Here is a 16,030-nt window from a genome sequence, read left to right on the forward strand (position 1 = left end):
AGGTTGTAAATTGTTTTGCTGGCTGTAGTTGTTGTGTCTATGTTACAGTATTATTGTCTATGTGATAATACAGTGTTCTCCTCAACTCACCTGACTCCAGGAAATTATTCTCCCTTTAATACAGCAACACGTTCTGTTGGTTTCACACCGCTCCCAAATGCTTACTTCTGATATCTGAGTGGTTCATAGTTTACAAAAAAGGAGTCACTGAGACCATGTGATGACTGAAAACAGTTAAGGGTGGGACTGAATAAGGAAGTCTGAGCTGCAGCTGCAGACAAGAGTGAAGCCTCAAAGCTACTCAGCCTAATTTTTGGCTTCTGCAAATCAACAGGTGAGAATCAGCTTATGATATCAAACTGTTTAGGTAGAAGAGAGAGGCAGGAAAGGCACGCAGGATAGAAGGAGAAAGGATATGTTTAGCTGAGCATGGGAGGAGATCGGGGAGGTTATAGATAAACAGCACTAAGTGGAGACGGTGGAGGCCTCAGTTCAACGGGTATGCTAAACACACCAAATAAATTAAGAAAACAATTTAGAAATGTGTTAAATTATCTTTAAAAAGATGAATTAAAAATCAAAACCTTGGTGGCAGCTCAGTGAATACAGGAAGTGAAAGAAACTGTCACATGAGTTAACTGCAGCAGAGAGGCAGAACACAGGCAGCAGCAAACATCCTGTGGTTATGCGAAAGCATCGTGTTTCTTAGAAGACAGGCAGAGGCAGCAGTAAGACAGACATTCTTAACTTAGCACAGATACTTGTGTAAAAAAATCTGAAGAACTGATTAAAGAAGTTAATTCTTTCATCAAGAAAAAAAAAAGAAAATTTTACAAACTTTATTTTAATCTAAATTCTAACAAGCAAAGGGGATTCATAAATAGCTGTTGCACTCTTGCACTCTCTCTCTCTCTCTCTTTATTGGTCTTTCTCTAAATATATCTATATCTATCTATCTATTTATATATTTTTAAAAAAGCCCTCTTGCCCCTACCAGAGGCCTGTGAGCTTGAGGGTCCTGCCTAGTAGCTTTTTTGTTCCTGGGACTGCGCTCTTCTGGACAGAGATTCGGATATTGTTCCTGGGATCTGCTGGAGCCACTCGCCTAGCTTGGGAGTCACCACACCCTAGTGCTCCAATTACCACTGGGACCACTGTTACCTTCACCATCCACATCTTCTTCAGCTCTTCTCTGAGCCCTTGGTATTTCTCTAGCTTCTCGTGTTCCTTCTTCCTGATATTGCTGTCATTCGGAACCGCTACATCGATCACTACGGCCGTCTTCTTATGTTTGTTTACCACCACTGTGTCCGGTTGGTTAGCCACCACCATTTTGTCCGTCCGTATCTGGAAGTCCCACAGGATCTTAGCTCGGTCATTCTCCACCACCCATTTTGACTTTAGGACTTCCAGGCCATACTTGGCACAGATGTATACTATGCTGGCCACTTGGTTATGGCATTGCATGTATGCCCTGCCTTCTAGCATCTTGCACCCTGCTGCTATATGCTGGATTGTGTCAGAAGCATCTTTACACAGCCTGCACCTGGGGTTGTGTCAGGTGTGGTAGACTCCAGCCTCTAAGCACAGTTCATTAGAATTGTGCTTAGAACTTGTTCCATGATTAGTGCCTCTGTGCTGTCTTTCAGTCTAGCTTTGTGCAGCCACTGATAAGATTTCTGGATGTCAGTCAGTTTTTCTATGTGCTGGTGGTACATACTGTGTTGGAGCATGTCTGTAAAGGTTCTCAGTCATCCAGGTCATCGTAGTCTAAGGAGCTTGGAAAGAAAAGCATCTTGACTTCTTTAAGTTGCTTGAAGACATTTCACCTCTCATCCGAGAAGCTTCTTCAGTTCTAAGGGTCAAATGGTGGAGAGTCCCAAATTTAAACCCAGTGGGAGTATCCCCCCAAAGAGGGACAAAGGACCTCATTGTGGAGCTCATTGTGAAACCTGGCCCCACCCTATCATGTGATTTCCTGAGGTCAGATGGCCCAGGGTGTGAGTGGGTGTTAAGGCGTCTGGGAAGGGATCTCAAAACTGGATTATAGATGGCAGACATTTACAGTGGCTTGCAAAAGTATTCGGCCCCCTTGAACTTTCCCACATTTTTGTCACATTACAGCCACAAACATGAATCAATTTTATTGGAATTCCACGTGAAAGACCAATACAAAGTGGTGTACACGTGAGAAGTGGAACGAAAATCATACATGATTCTAAACAATTTTTTTTATAAATAAATAACTGCAAAGTGGGGTGTGCGTAATTATTCAGCCCCCTTTGGACCTTAAAAATAAAGTATTGACTCAGGGGGCTGAATAATTACGCACACCCCACTTTGCAGTTATTTATTTGTAAAAAATGTTTGGAATCATGTATGATTTTCGTTCCACTTCTCACGTGTACACCACTTTGTATTGGTCTTTCACGTGGAATTCCAATAAAATTGATTCATGTTTGTGGCTGTAATGTGACAAAATGTGGAAAAGTTCAAGGGGGCCGAATACTTTTGCAAGCCACTGTAGCTGTGTGCTCAGGACTTGCCCGGACTTTGCATAGCAGAAAGACTGCTAGCAAAGATATTTCTAAAGTTAACAAAAGTGATCAAGTGCTCTATAGATATGTACATATGTACTTATATTTACCTTTAATGGTGGTGTAAAAAGAACAGAGGGTTCTATACAGTGGACCTTTGCTAAAGTCCACTGATTGTCTTTCATCCTCACAGTGATGATAAGATACTTCTTATACGACTCAGTAAGAAAGAGACTCCTAAAATTGCAGGTTGGATTAATAAATCTTCCTTTACTGTGATTTTTTTTAAAATAAACTTTCTCTTCAGATGAACTCTTTGGAGGGAAACACTGACTTTCAGGAATCTTCCATACCTTAGTTCAGAGATCATGTTGTAAATGACACATTTAAAGTGCAGTAAAAGTTTCTAATGATTTTCTCTGTCTTACACATTCCCCTGATCAGTTTGTGTTGTTGATGACAACTTACAGAAAAACTCCTGCAGCCCTACAGCAGTATAGTGACCTGCCAAGCAAAATCTCTCAACAAGTCAAGTTTGGATCCACTTATCTGAAAATGTCCTGTGATCCACAACGCAGCATGGGGTTAACACCAGACTTTTCTTCATCACAGATAACAACAGGTAGAGAAACCAAAAACTGTACCAAGTGAAAATATAAGACTTCAGCATGGTAGAGCTTTCATAAACTTTTATATAATTTTAGTTAATACAGCCAGATTGGTAAATCAGACAACAGGCCAACATTTGAACATCATACAGTTGAAATACATTTATCTGAATCTCAATGTGTAATGTCTCTGATCACACCAGAGATGTGACAAGTACATGACACAAAAATGTGAAATGCTTTACATAAAACCTTTTCATACTGGTGAATTACTGACTGATTTTCAGTAAAGGTTCCAAATATTATTGTGCCAAACTTCAATAATTACTTCCTCCAAACCATCAGTGTGTCTTTTATAACCCATTCCCACAAGACTGCTCAAAGAAGTCCTATCATTAATTAATGCTTCAATCTTAAATATGATCAACCTATCTCTAATAATCAGCTATGTACCACAGGCCTTCAAGCTGGCTGTAGTTAAACCTTTACTTAAAAAGCCGTCTCTTGACCCAGCTAATTATAGGCCAATCTCCAACCTTCCTTTCCTTTCTCAAAAATTCTTTCAGTCAGAGTCAGGGTTTCAGTCAGGTTTCAGAGCTCATCACAGCACAGAAACAACTTTAGTGAAGGCTACAAATAATCTTCTTATGTCCTCTGACAGTGGTCTCATCTCTGTACTTGTGCTGCTAGACCTCTCTGCTGTATTATAGTAGGGTCTACCTTAAAAGATAAAAGGCCTTGAGGTGACTGTTGTTGTGATTTGGCACTGTATAAATTAAATTGGAATGCAAATCGATCCAACCATGCATCCATGAAAGGAGTCAGTTGAGGTGGTTTGGGCATATGACTAGGATGCCTCTTGGACGAGGCCGTTCTCACTCCTGAGGCATAATATACTGACGATTTGTCACCTCGCATAAAATGTTACTCTTTGGGAGTGAAAACATGTTGGAGCCTTGGACGTCTCCTGGGTGAGGTGTTTTGGTCATGTCCCAATGGGCGAGGCCCCGGGACCAGACCCAGGACACACTGGAGAGATTACATTTTTCAGCCAACCTGAAAACACCTTGGTGTTTTCCCAGATAAGCTGGAAGCAATGGCTGGGAAAAGTCAGGTTTGGGCTTCTCCTCTTAGGCTGCTGCGCCTGTGACTCAGCCCCAGATAAGCAGAAGAAAATGGATAGACAGATGGATGGATGATTTGGTGGATGGGCATCTTTATCTCAGATTAATGAAGCTGTTTAAAGTTAATCTATTTTGTTTTAATGTCATTCAGAGATTCGAGAACAGCCACCTCAATATGAAAAGCTCTATGCACAAGGCCACACTGGGAGAACGTGAGTAACAAAATCACTTTTATGTGTTCAACTGAATTTTCTTTGTCATTTCTGCAAAGTCTTCACCCTTTAACAGATTTCTGTGTTTGAATAAATAAAAATATGACAGCTTATGAGCTCTGTATAAATGAACAGGTTTAATTTTGATGGCTTCATGAAGGAGCATAGTGAACAATGACTCTGCCCCAATTCCTAGGCCGCATCCTTCGGAGGACCTGGTCTTCGCGGTGTACGTGGGCCGGGTCCTCCGAATACCAAGAAGGTTGGAAGTGCGAGGCTGTGAAATAGGACAGTCTAGCCTTCAGATCTGCGTCACCAGCTGTCTCGGTGGAGTTTAATTGTCACGAGCTGCTTAGAGGATCCACTCGCAGGACTCCTGGGTAGCGTTCACACAGAGATAGTTTATTACAAATCTTCACCGAGTGTATGTATAGACAGTGCGGGGTTAGTGCTATATACAAGACGTGAGGGGCAGGGGTCCAGGGCTCCAGGGAAAACGGGGAAACCACACTCGCGCTCCAAACAGCCTCTCTCCTCTCCACTAGCGACCTGTCACTCCTTCCACACACCACACGGGGAAACACGGGAACGGGTCCGGGGAATCTAGGAACAAAGGAACACGTTAAGTCTCAGAGACAGAGGCACGGGAAACTTGAGCTGGGTGTGTACTGACAGAAGCCTTCACAACAATCCAGCGCTGAACAGCTGATCTCCTCCTTCTGAAATACCAGCTGGTCTGATGAGGCCCAGGTGTGCACAATCCGAGAAGGCGTGGACCAAGGGCGTGAACCCGCCATGAGTTCCGCCCCGGCAAAACAGGGGAGAGAGGGGGAGAGAGAGGAAAAAGAGGAGAGAAGGGGGGCTAGGAGTGGAGTGATGCTGTTCAGCGCCTTGCCGATCCTGCCGGCCGTGACATTAATAAACTCGGCCGTCTGCTCCTTGCTATCTAAAATATAACAGGACACTGGCGTAAATTCTCAACCATCTCACACTTCTGTTTAATCAGTTTTCTGTTTGACATTTATTCAGCTGTGTAAAAACTATAACTTTAATCTTAGCCAAACCAATTTACTGAGGAACAAATAAAACACTGAAAAAAGCCAAACAATAACGTTTTTAAGTTTTCTAAGTGATTATATATCATGTTCACCCTGAGTAGCGAAAGACCGCAGGGGGTTTGAAAACGATGTGCCGGGAGTCTGGTGCTCTTGCAGGCTCTGTTGAGCCTTGAACCCCCGGCTAGCTATCGAGCTGGTGGGTAACAGATGCCTCTGAAAATGTTTGAGCACTTTTGCAAATATGTAAGGTCTTGATAAATCAACCAGATATTTTACGTTTACACAGCTACATTCTCATCTTAAAATATCTTAAAAGTTTCTTTTGTCACCCAGAAAGAGTAATGTTTTTAATTTATTAAAACTAAATAGGTGCTGCCATTGTTGGAAACTGGAATTGGCTGGGCCGCGCTATGAATTTGGACACACCAAATGTGTGACAAAACCCAAAAGCCTTGCTTTACAAAAACATCTTGTTTTTGTAAAGCAAGGAAATAACAAAGAAAAAAAAATATAGATCTCATGTAAAAGACACAAGAAAATATTAACATTTGCTGTTTAATTTAATAATTTATTTAGCTCATGGACTAAATAAAATGTAATTAAACAAAAATAAGCAATAACTGATAAACATTACTAAAATGAAAACTTATGTTTGTGTCTGTTTTCTTGCTAACTCAGATGGAAACTTCATTTTTATCTTACAGTGACCATTGACCTTTATTTACCTTAATCTGTACAGAACTATTTACCTTTTCTGTTATATTTTAGTATTTTGAGCTTCTCTTTGTTATGGTTACTGCAATATAATAATCACATATTTTTTTATACAGAAACATCTCACCCAAATACAAGGATATTATCTGCAGAAGTATTAAGATCCAGCCAGGATCTCCTGCTGTTTATCAGTTCAGACCAAAGAAAGAGGAGTTTGGATCTTTGACAAAAATGACTGTTGGTGAAAAAAATGCAAGCAAGCCAAATAAAACCATCTTACTTGTGGGTGAAACAGGAGCAGGAAAATCTACTCTGATCAATGCTCTGTTCAACTACAGCATGGGAGTGAAGTGGGAGGATGAAGTCTGGTTTCAGATTGTAGATGAGGAGGAGAATAATCAGGCAGAAAGTCAGACACCAGATGTGATCGTGTACGAGATATTTGGTTTTGCCCTACTCTCTGACCATCATCGATACTCCTGGATATGGAGACACCAGAGTGACTGAACATGATGATATAATCTGCCACAGATTGATGGACTTGTTTAAATCAGATGACAGAGTTCATGAAGTTCATGGAGTGGATCTGGTGATGAAGGCGAGCATTAATCGACTGAGTGACCGACAGACATACGTCTTCGACTCAGTGATGTGTCTGTTTGGAAAAGACATGGAGAAAAACATCATAGCTCTGATCACACACTCAGATGGTATAACACCTAAAAATGCTCTCAAAGCTCTTGACGCTGCAAAAATTAAATGTGCCAAAAATGAGAAAGATCAGCCCGTTCACTTCCTGTTTGATAACAAACAGAAGGAAGAGAGAACAGAGGATTATGTGTCTTTATTTAAATGTGCGTGGAAAATAACAGAGAAAGGAATGAAAGAGTTCACAACCTTTTTAGAGAAATCTGCACCTCAAAATATGATGAAAACTGTGAAAGTGATGAAACAAAGAATCAGACTGACAGCCTCCATCCAAAACGTGAAAGAAAGAATTGAACGGGATGAACTGAAAAAGACAGAAATCCGACAGATTCAAGAAGCTCTGAAGAAATATAAAGAAGAGATGACGAAGAATGAGAAGTTCACTGTAGAAGTTGACGAGGTCTACAAAGTTAAAGAAGATATTGATGCTGGGATGAGGTTGTTGGTTTTTTATGAAGCAGCTACCTGCTGTACAGTCTGTGAGGAGAACTGTCACTATCCCGAATGCACAGTGACATGGAAACCTAAACACTGTGAGGTCATGAAAGATGGCCGCTGCACTGTTTGTACCAAGAAGTGTCCTGTATCAGTTCATGTGAAAGAAAAACGAAGATATGTAACCAAGACCAGAAAAATTCAGAAGACAATGGAGGACATGAAGGAAAAGTTTGACAAGAATAAATCAGAAAGTGAGAACATGTCAAGTCTTTTAGAAAATCTTAAAAGGGAGAAAAACCAACTGACAGCCGAAATTGATCAGTGGCTGGATGAATCCTACAAACATTTTGTCCAACTGGAGCAGATCGCTCTGAAAGCTGATTCAGTGTCCACTTATATCCACTTGGACTTTCTAATTGAGAAGATAATTGAGAAAGGAGACACAGAGAAGGTCCAGAAATTGGAGGAGATGAGAAGCAGGGTGGATGAAAGAACCAGATCAGGACTGCGATACATGCTTGGGAAAATAACAGGAGCTGGAAAACTGCTTAAGAAATGATGTCCAAGACTGTAAGCAGACAAACGGCAAGAATATTTTACTATAACTGACAGGTTAAAATGTAAAATGTGATCACCTTTGAAATATGTCATTTTGCTTTTTGTTATTGTAACAGTTCATAGATAGTAGTCTAAGTCTATATTTTTCCTTTTGTCATTTCTTTTACCTGACATTGTAGCTGTCGGGTATACGCATAAAGAGGGTCTTGATCCTCAGAAAAAGAATTGTATTATATCCAAACATCTTTGTATTGATGTGGATGAGTTTATTTGTTGCTGTTATTGTTTCTTCTTTCAGAGGCTTTGATATTCTTCATGTTGTACAATAAACATATTTTATTAAAACACTCCCAAGTTTTTCATGTATTTTAGTTCTTAGGCAGTTTGTGATGACAGCAGCTGCTCAGGTTCCTCCTCATCCATCAACCTTCATGCTGAGAACATTAAAAATGAGTCAAGCAGGATGAGAGCAGCAGAAGTTCAGCCACGAGCCTGTAAATGAAGCTCAGAGTTTGAGGGAAATGTGGAAGAAGATGAGCTCCTGTGGAAGTGAAGACGCTCCTCAGAGAGGAAACGTTCCTGCAGAAATTCTCCATATTTTATGGTTTTGTGCTTTTCTCTGAGCTGATTGAATCATTTGGAGCAGCCTTCAGACAGGAAGTAGATCTCACTCAGCTGGGACAAACAGAAGAGTGCTGTCTAATATAAAAACACAACAAAATATGAAACTGTGCTTCAGATCAAACAAACAAGGCTTTGTTCTTCTTTAAGCTCAACTAAAGATTATTTGGAGGATCAACAGACGTGGAAACAGATGATGTGACAAAGAGAAAGACAGGACTGAGGCTGTGGATAAAGTTTTTAAAAAATCCCTCCTCTCTCTGTTTTCTGTTTCCTTGGATGTTAAATGTGATGACAAAGGATTAATGCAGACAGGGGAAAGTGACATTTTATCCTCAGATTATGGTTAAAAATACTGTTGTTGTTACTATTGGTGTTGTTGATGTGGGTCTGGTGTGGAGAAATGACAACTTCCTGTAAATGGACTACAAACGGATTATCCCACAGACTTCAGCACATCAGGTCTTAATGTAGGCTGGCTAAAAATATAACTTGATGAATAAATAGCCTCTAAAGTAAAATGATCATTTTTTTCTCAGTGAGATCAGTTTCTCATCTTTCCTCTTCTTGCTGCAATGTCATGGTCCAGGAGAGATCCAGTGTTTTTCCCTGTGTCCCTGTGAAATAAATCCATTGAAACTTTACCATTGCCTCCCATACTTAAATCTGCTTTGGGGTTCTCACTCTAGCCTCTGGGCTCCTGTGACATGCAGACATGATCCAGTGTAACTCCTCCTTTATTCTGGGTTCTTGTGACTAAAGTCACTTTCACTAATGATCATCCTGAAAGCTGCAACACAGCAACAGACAGAACTAATTCAAACTGAACTATGGAGAAGCTCAAACTCACTGTGATCATTTTAATAAAGCTCAGAATCTTTATTGAGACAGATTTGTTTCTGTTATATGTGTTACGAACTTGCATTTTCATGTACTTGTTCTGGGCAGGTAACATCTGTTTATGTAAATTCAGCTGTGCCAGGGCCCTGCTCCGATTGGTGCGTGGATACACCGCCCCGACGTGACTGGTTCCAGCTGGAGGACCCGCCCATTAAAAGGAGGCTGGCGTGCTACAGCGGGGGAGGTCCTCGCGTTTCTCCTCATGACCCAGCAGTGTACCTGTGGCAGTCGTTGGCTGCAGTGTGGTCTGAAAGTTGTGGAAGTGGAGTGGGTAGGGGTGAGCTGCCGTTTCTTTTGATCACCAGTTTTCTCCTGTTTTGAACTAGTTAAGGAGGTCAGACTCTTTATTTTTGGACTTTGTTTTGGTAAGGTCAGGGGTGCGGGATTTGTGTATATTTGTTTTGTTTATTATTTTGGCCTTGGCTCACCCTGAAGTGTTGACACTCCCGTTTTGTTGTTCCTCTTTTATTTGTCACTTTGTAAATAAATCACACTATAACGAACGGATTTGTTTCCTGTGGCTGCTTGGGTCTTGGGGGGAAGCGAGTGCCTCACTCATGTTATTGTCTGGCCCTAGACGGGTCGTAACATATGTGATGAGTTCAGCTGAAGGTTCAAACATATTATTAATGAATGATCTGAGTAACTGTCAGTCATGTAAAGAGACATGAAGACATAGTCAGGAGGACACAGAGGAAGCAGGAACGTAAAACAATGAAAAGCAAAGCAGCAAATGTAAGTGCAGATTTTTAAGTTAATGAGACATGATTACTTCTTAAAGAAATGACCTGAAATATCAAATTTATTTCATTATGAATAATTTCAAGATCATTATTGTACTCATTTTATTATCATTTTATTATCTGTTAATTCTAAATAATTAATTTCAAACAAAATTACCACACTGCAGTCACTGTACTGCATATATTTCTGAACTCTGTTCTTTATCAGCAGCTTTAGGGTTTATTCTAGGGTCCAGGGTGGAAGAGGCCTCGGGGATCTGAAGGTAAGAGGGAGGTCTGGGCAGCTCTCTCAGCTGTCACCATTACCAGGTTGGATGGATCAATATTCAATGATTCACCTCATCCACTCATTCAGACATAGTTGCAGCTTCTGTTCATTTAGAATAGAATAGAATAGAATAGAATAGAATAGAATATCCACTTCATTGTCATTCAGAACATACATCAGTTAGTGCACATCAGAACAAAGTTTAGTGATTTACTTCACATTGGACTGTACACTCTAAATAATAAAGTATTCTGAATCTATGAGGTATAAAAAAGAAACTAGGATATGAATATGTAAGAATATAGAAGAAACTTGTCTATCTACATTATTGTTAGGAAAAAAGACTGTACGGATAACATTTGGCAGTATGTCAAGCCCTGATATATTCCCGTCTCATTTCCTATAAATGGTCCATAGAAGCTCTGTAGGATCCAACGTGCAGCTCTATAACTGCTGGGTCCTCCACTGCCCCAGACGCAGGAGCAAGCATCTTTTAGGCCACCTGGACTGGTAATTTTGGCTGTAAAAGGGCAAAAAATCAGATTATAAGTGAATTATTTTGCCCCGTTTTTCAGAATAACCTCAGCTTTCAATATCTGGCAGTCATTTTACATTATTTTATTGTTGTGACAATGGAACAACAGTTAAAAGTGGAAAAAACTAAAAATGTTTTTTCAGATTTATAGCGAAGTGGAAACTGATCTTCAACAGGAACAAAACGTAATACTAAATATGTACATTAAAGTTTTGGGCCTAGGTCACTCAGTTTTTTAAATATCCAGGCTTTACAGATGAATGCAAAATTAAAGTAATCTGTGAATAAAGTTCATATCTACTAAGAGCGTCTCACCTAGTTGAAATATGTAAATTATAATCTCTGTAGAGGTTATTTATGTTGGCAGGCTGCTCTGTCACGACTGAGCAGGATGGAGTCAAGCGCAGACTGTGAATCACAATAAACGGTTCTTTTATTTACACAACTCCAAGTGTTCTATATACAAGTGAGGGAGAGGGGGTCCAGGGGTCCACAGGGAAGGTCAGGGGAACAGAGTCTTCTCTCACACACACAGCTCCACACGCTTGCTGCTAATCGGACCACTGCACACAGAAGTCCTCCTCACACACGCCATACTTTTTTTTTTTTTTTTTTTTTTTGTCTGTCCCATTTGGTTCTTTAGCCGTCAGAATTGTTGTCTGAAGACCAACAAGGATACCAAATGGATTTATTTTGCCAAATGGATCATCATGGCATTGCCGTATTGGTCCATTTGATCAACTTTTGTTGTTATTATTTATTTTATTTTCAGTAGTTACAGATGAGACAGACATGATTGGGGGATAGGAAAGGGAGAAAGAAAGAGAGGAAGGAAAAGAAAAACAGAAGGGAAAAGGGACAGTGAGAAAGGGCACTTACAAAGACAAAGAGAAAAAAAAAATCTCCTGGATCACCTGTTGAGAGAAAAAGAATAGAAAACAAGCAAAAAAAAAACCAAAGCAACATACTAAACACAACACCATCATGTTAATCTAGCTAAGTGTAAACAGCAATAAATACTAAATATTGAATGTTGTTGTGCAGCACAGACAGCGCACAATGTGCTTTGAAGTAGCAGCTAAGAAAGGTGTAGTTTATGTCTACGAACAGTGAACACCCATGTGCACACCCGTGTGGATCAGCGCGCTTGTATACAGAAGGTTTCCCCATGTAACGGTCTGCTAGAGGGTGTGGAGGGCCATAGCCCCGTCCCCCAGGGCATGAAGCAGGCATGGAGGAGATCCAGGCTCCAGACATCCAGGGACCCCAGAGTGCGAGAGCCCAAGGAGTACCACCGGAGGGGCATCCGTGCCACCCTCCTGGGAAGGGCTGAGGAGATCCCCAGACGAGGGGTCACCCAGTAGCCACGGAGCAGAAGCCAGAGGGGGCTGCACTGGCGCGCCCGCCGGCTCTGCCGGCAGCCAGCTGTGCCAGAGTGAACCGAGCTGCAGGCCCCGAGGCCGGAGGCCCGGGGGGTCCCCTTTGCCCCGGAAGAGGCCTGACCGAGCGACAGGCACCAGGCCCTGCCAAGTAGCCACCGGGAGTGAGCTGGTGTATACCTGAGCGCCCAGCCCCGGACACCAAGAACCACCAATGCACCGACCCCTGAGTGCATCAGTTACCGGCAGGGAGTGTGGTGAGGGGAGATAGGCCTCCACACTTTGGAGGGCCTGGGTGTTCCCAGGGAGGTGGAGTCTAAGACCTGACCTGACATATAAACACAGACAAACAGGCACACACAGACACAAACATGCATTCCCACCCTCATGCACACATATACAAACACTCAGCACTCATCCAACGTAGGAATAGACATATATGCACATGTACACACAATCACACTCCCCAAACATACTCTATACCCCGGGTCCAGGTACCCTCGCCCCCATAGGGGGAAACGGCACCCAGACCCAAGAGATGTGACCCTTTCCCCCCGGGGTGGAGGCAAGCAGACCGCCCCAGGCCTCGCAGAAGCAGGGAGGCCAATCTGTCAGCCAACACCTCCTCCCAGCCCCCCGCCCCGATGGCTGGCAGAGAACGGGGGTGTGTGAAGACCCCATACCTCCCTCCTCCCGCTCATGTGTAGTGTTGCTGCGTGTTGTTCTAAAGTGCATTTAAAACAGGGGAGGGCATGGTGCTGCTGCCGGAGAGCAGCAGGTGTTAGCACACACGCCATACTTAAACTGCCCCACTTACGTACTGGTTCTGGGGAACAGGTCTCAAGACAGGGCACGAAGAAAAGTGCTCGAAAAGGCCAGACTTACACTAACAAGTGTTACATAATAGTCCAGCAATGAAGGGCTCACAGCCACGGCCGTAAGAATTCCTGGCAAACAGGATGATGAACCTCAGGTGAGTAATTACTTGCAGGTGCGATGACCATGTGATCTTCCTCTGTGTCTTCATGATCATGTGAAGCTTATTTGTACAGCTTTTTCCACCTGCTGAATAAAATAACATATTTCTTTTACTGTAAATATTTATTTAGCTAAGTCCACCTCTGTCCACAGCTGAACCTAAATTATTTGGATAATTCATTAATTCCTGCAATGCTAACATTCATAACATGAGGGGAAAATCACACATATGTTTAGAGCAGTTTAGTAACAGGTGCAGTGACTAAAGCTGTGAAGTCATACCTGACTTGCATTACACCTGATACACCCTCTCTGTAATAGAGCTTAAGGCTACGTTCACACAGCAGGCGAAAACGCATCAAATATAACTTTTTGGACCCTATGCGACCCATTTTTGATCATGGTACGACAGTTTGAACAGCACAAATCCGATCTGGGTCACTTTCGTATGTGATACTAAATCTGATACTTATCTGATGTTTTAGAAAGCCAGTGCTGTTTGAATGGTCATGTCGCATTAAATCCGTCTTTTACGTCACTGACACAAGACAGACACCAATTATCAGCGCTGGAGAAGACAAACGAGAAAGCATGGCGGCAGAAACTGGAGACGGAGAGACTCAATGGACAGAAACTGAGGTTTTGAGGTTTTCTCTCACATCCCAATCCCACCACTCCTGGTTCCAACTCCGTGTCCATATATACCTCTGCACGGAGGTAGCAGCCACTGCTCCAAACAAGACCATTGTTACAGCACGGGCTCTCTTTTTTCTCAGTGTCCTTCTTTCTCTAATTAATTTTTTCAAATTCTGTTGATTACGACTGTGCAGAAATTGATAGACTGCTGCATCAACACCTACTAGCTCTGTAGCTGCCATTTTTACTTCCATAAACAGAGCGCGTTGTGTGTGACGTCCTCTTTTGCGCATGCGGGCCGCTTCGAGGGCCGTAAACCGTTCACACTAGAGCGCGTTTTCTGTCACATTTTATTTGTAGTGTAAACAACCAGACAAAAAAATTGGATTTGATCAAAAAATCGGAACTGGGCATTAAGACCTGCAGTGTGAACGTAGCCTAAGACTCTACAGCAGGGGTCGGCAACCCTGGGCACGCGTGCCACAGTTGGCCCTCGAAGGGTTAACTGATGGCACGACCATAGCTGGACTGGCCATCGGGCATACCGGGCATTTGCCCGGTGGGCCGATGGTGATTTTTTGTTTTTATGGGCCGATGATTTTTTTTTCTTTCCTTGTAACAGTATAAACAATGAAAGGTGGTGGATTGGCCAGATGCTGGCCGATGTGTAAAAATAACTCAGTTGTTTGGTGGTGACTATGGTGGAGCTTCCACAGAGGCTGGTGGATGAGGGAAAGGTGAGGCAGGAGGAGGAGAGACCCGAGGTGGCCGCCGGTCCGAGTGTCAGGTGAAATGAACTTCAGGTAAGAAGTTATGACCTGCAGTCTATCTGGGTCAGATATAAACCAAGTTTAGGTGCAGTTTATTTTCGTTGTGCTGACTTTTTACAGTCAGTTACAATAACTTGTACTGCGTGCTAGCTAGCATGACGGAGTTTCTATACAGCTGGGTGGATGCTATGATGTTACTGATAGTGAACTTTATTTTATTCTAGTAGAGTTGCCAACCTTCCCCTAAAAAACGGAATCGTCCCGCATTCAGAGAAAATATTACGCGTTTCGTATTGAGGTGAAAAGGAACAGTTTGTCCCGTACTTCAGCTACAATGAAAAAAGACACAAAGCTTGAGTTATTCTGTCTTTACGCTGTCAGCTGCCTCTTCTCCTCTCATTCAATCATGAAACTGATCAATGATCAGCTGATCGGCTTTTCTCTCTTGTTTGTTTATCGCCCACTTTGCGCCAGAAAGAGGAAACCAGCGGATGTCGCGCTAAACAACAGCAGCACGTTTAAGCTTGATCAGCTGTTGTTAGAATTTATTTAATATTAAAAGAAATAAATACTTTTCTTTCTTATTCTTATTTAAAATTTAAAATATTTAAATATTTAAAAATTATCTGATGTGCAATGTATAGAAATCATACATATACCAACAAGACAGTGAACATCACTGTCACAACAGCGTTTGTTTTCATTGAAAGCCTTTATGGCTTTTCCTATTATACCTGGGGGGCTGGTCTTTAGTCAAAATGCCCAGCCCGATTTTTTTGTCCCAGTCCAGCCCTGGGCATGACATGCAGTGAATTAATCTGAGAAGGTGCATTAAAAAATAAATGGCCAGGCCAGCGGTGCACATCGCAAATTAGTTCACATAGACACATTAGTTGTGTCGCTTCTTAATGAAGGTATCTTAGCTAACAACCCCAACTACCAGATTCAGTTTGTAATTGGCTAAAAATCACTTAGCCTACCGGTGAGAGGGACGTTGCTAGCTGGCAGTTTTTCAAGTGATGTTGAAATTTCCACATTCCAACACTTCAAATGCTTCAGGAGCTGTCCGCTCAGTGCAGCATCAGCACCGCAGAAATACATGGATACATCCGTAGACTCGAGACAGAATTCACAATGCGTTTTTGGGACTTTCAGGTGTATGGACCAATGTTTTATTTTCTGATCAAACCAGAAATCTTTAATGAGCAGCTGGATTTGTCTTGCATTAACTGCCTGGACACAG

The 16,030-nt window shown here is 42.1% G+C and overlaps 1 pseudogene; it reads left to right on the forward strand.

The window, feature by feature from the left end:
- Positions 1-254: 254 nt before the first annotated feature.
- LOC134619081 (uncharacterized) lies at positions 255-8,025 on the forward strand (annotated as a pseudogene).
- The last annotated feature ends 8,005 nt before the right edge of the window (positions 8,026-16,030 follow it).

This window comes from Pelmatolapia mariae, linkage group LG20 (genome assembly GCF_036321145.2).
Source record: "Pelmatolapia mariae isolate MD_Pm_ZW linkage group LG20, Pm_UMD_F_2, whole genome shotgun sequence".
In the NCBI taxonomy this organism is placed as follows: domain Eukaryota; kingdom Metazoa; phylum Chordata; class Actinopteri; order Cichliformes; family Cichlidae; genus Pelmatolapia; species Pelmatolapia mariae.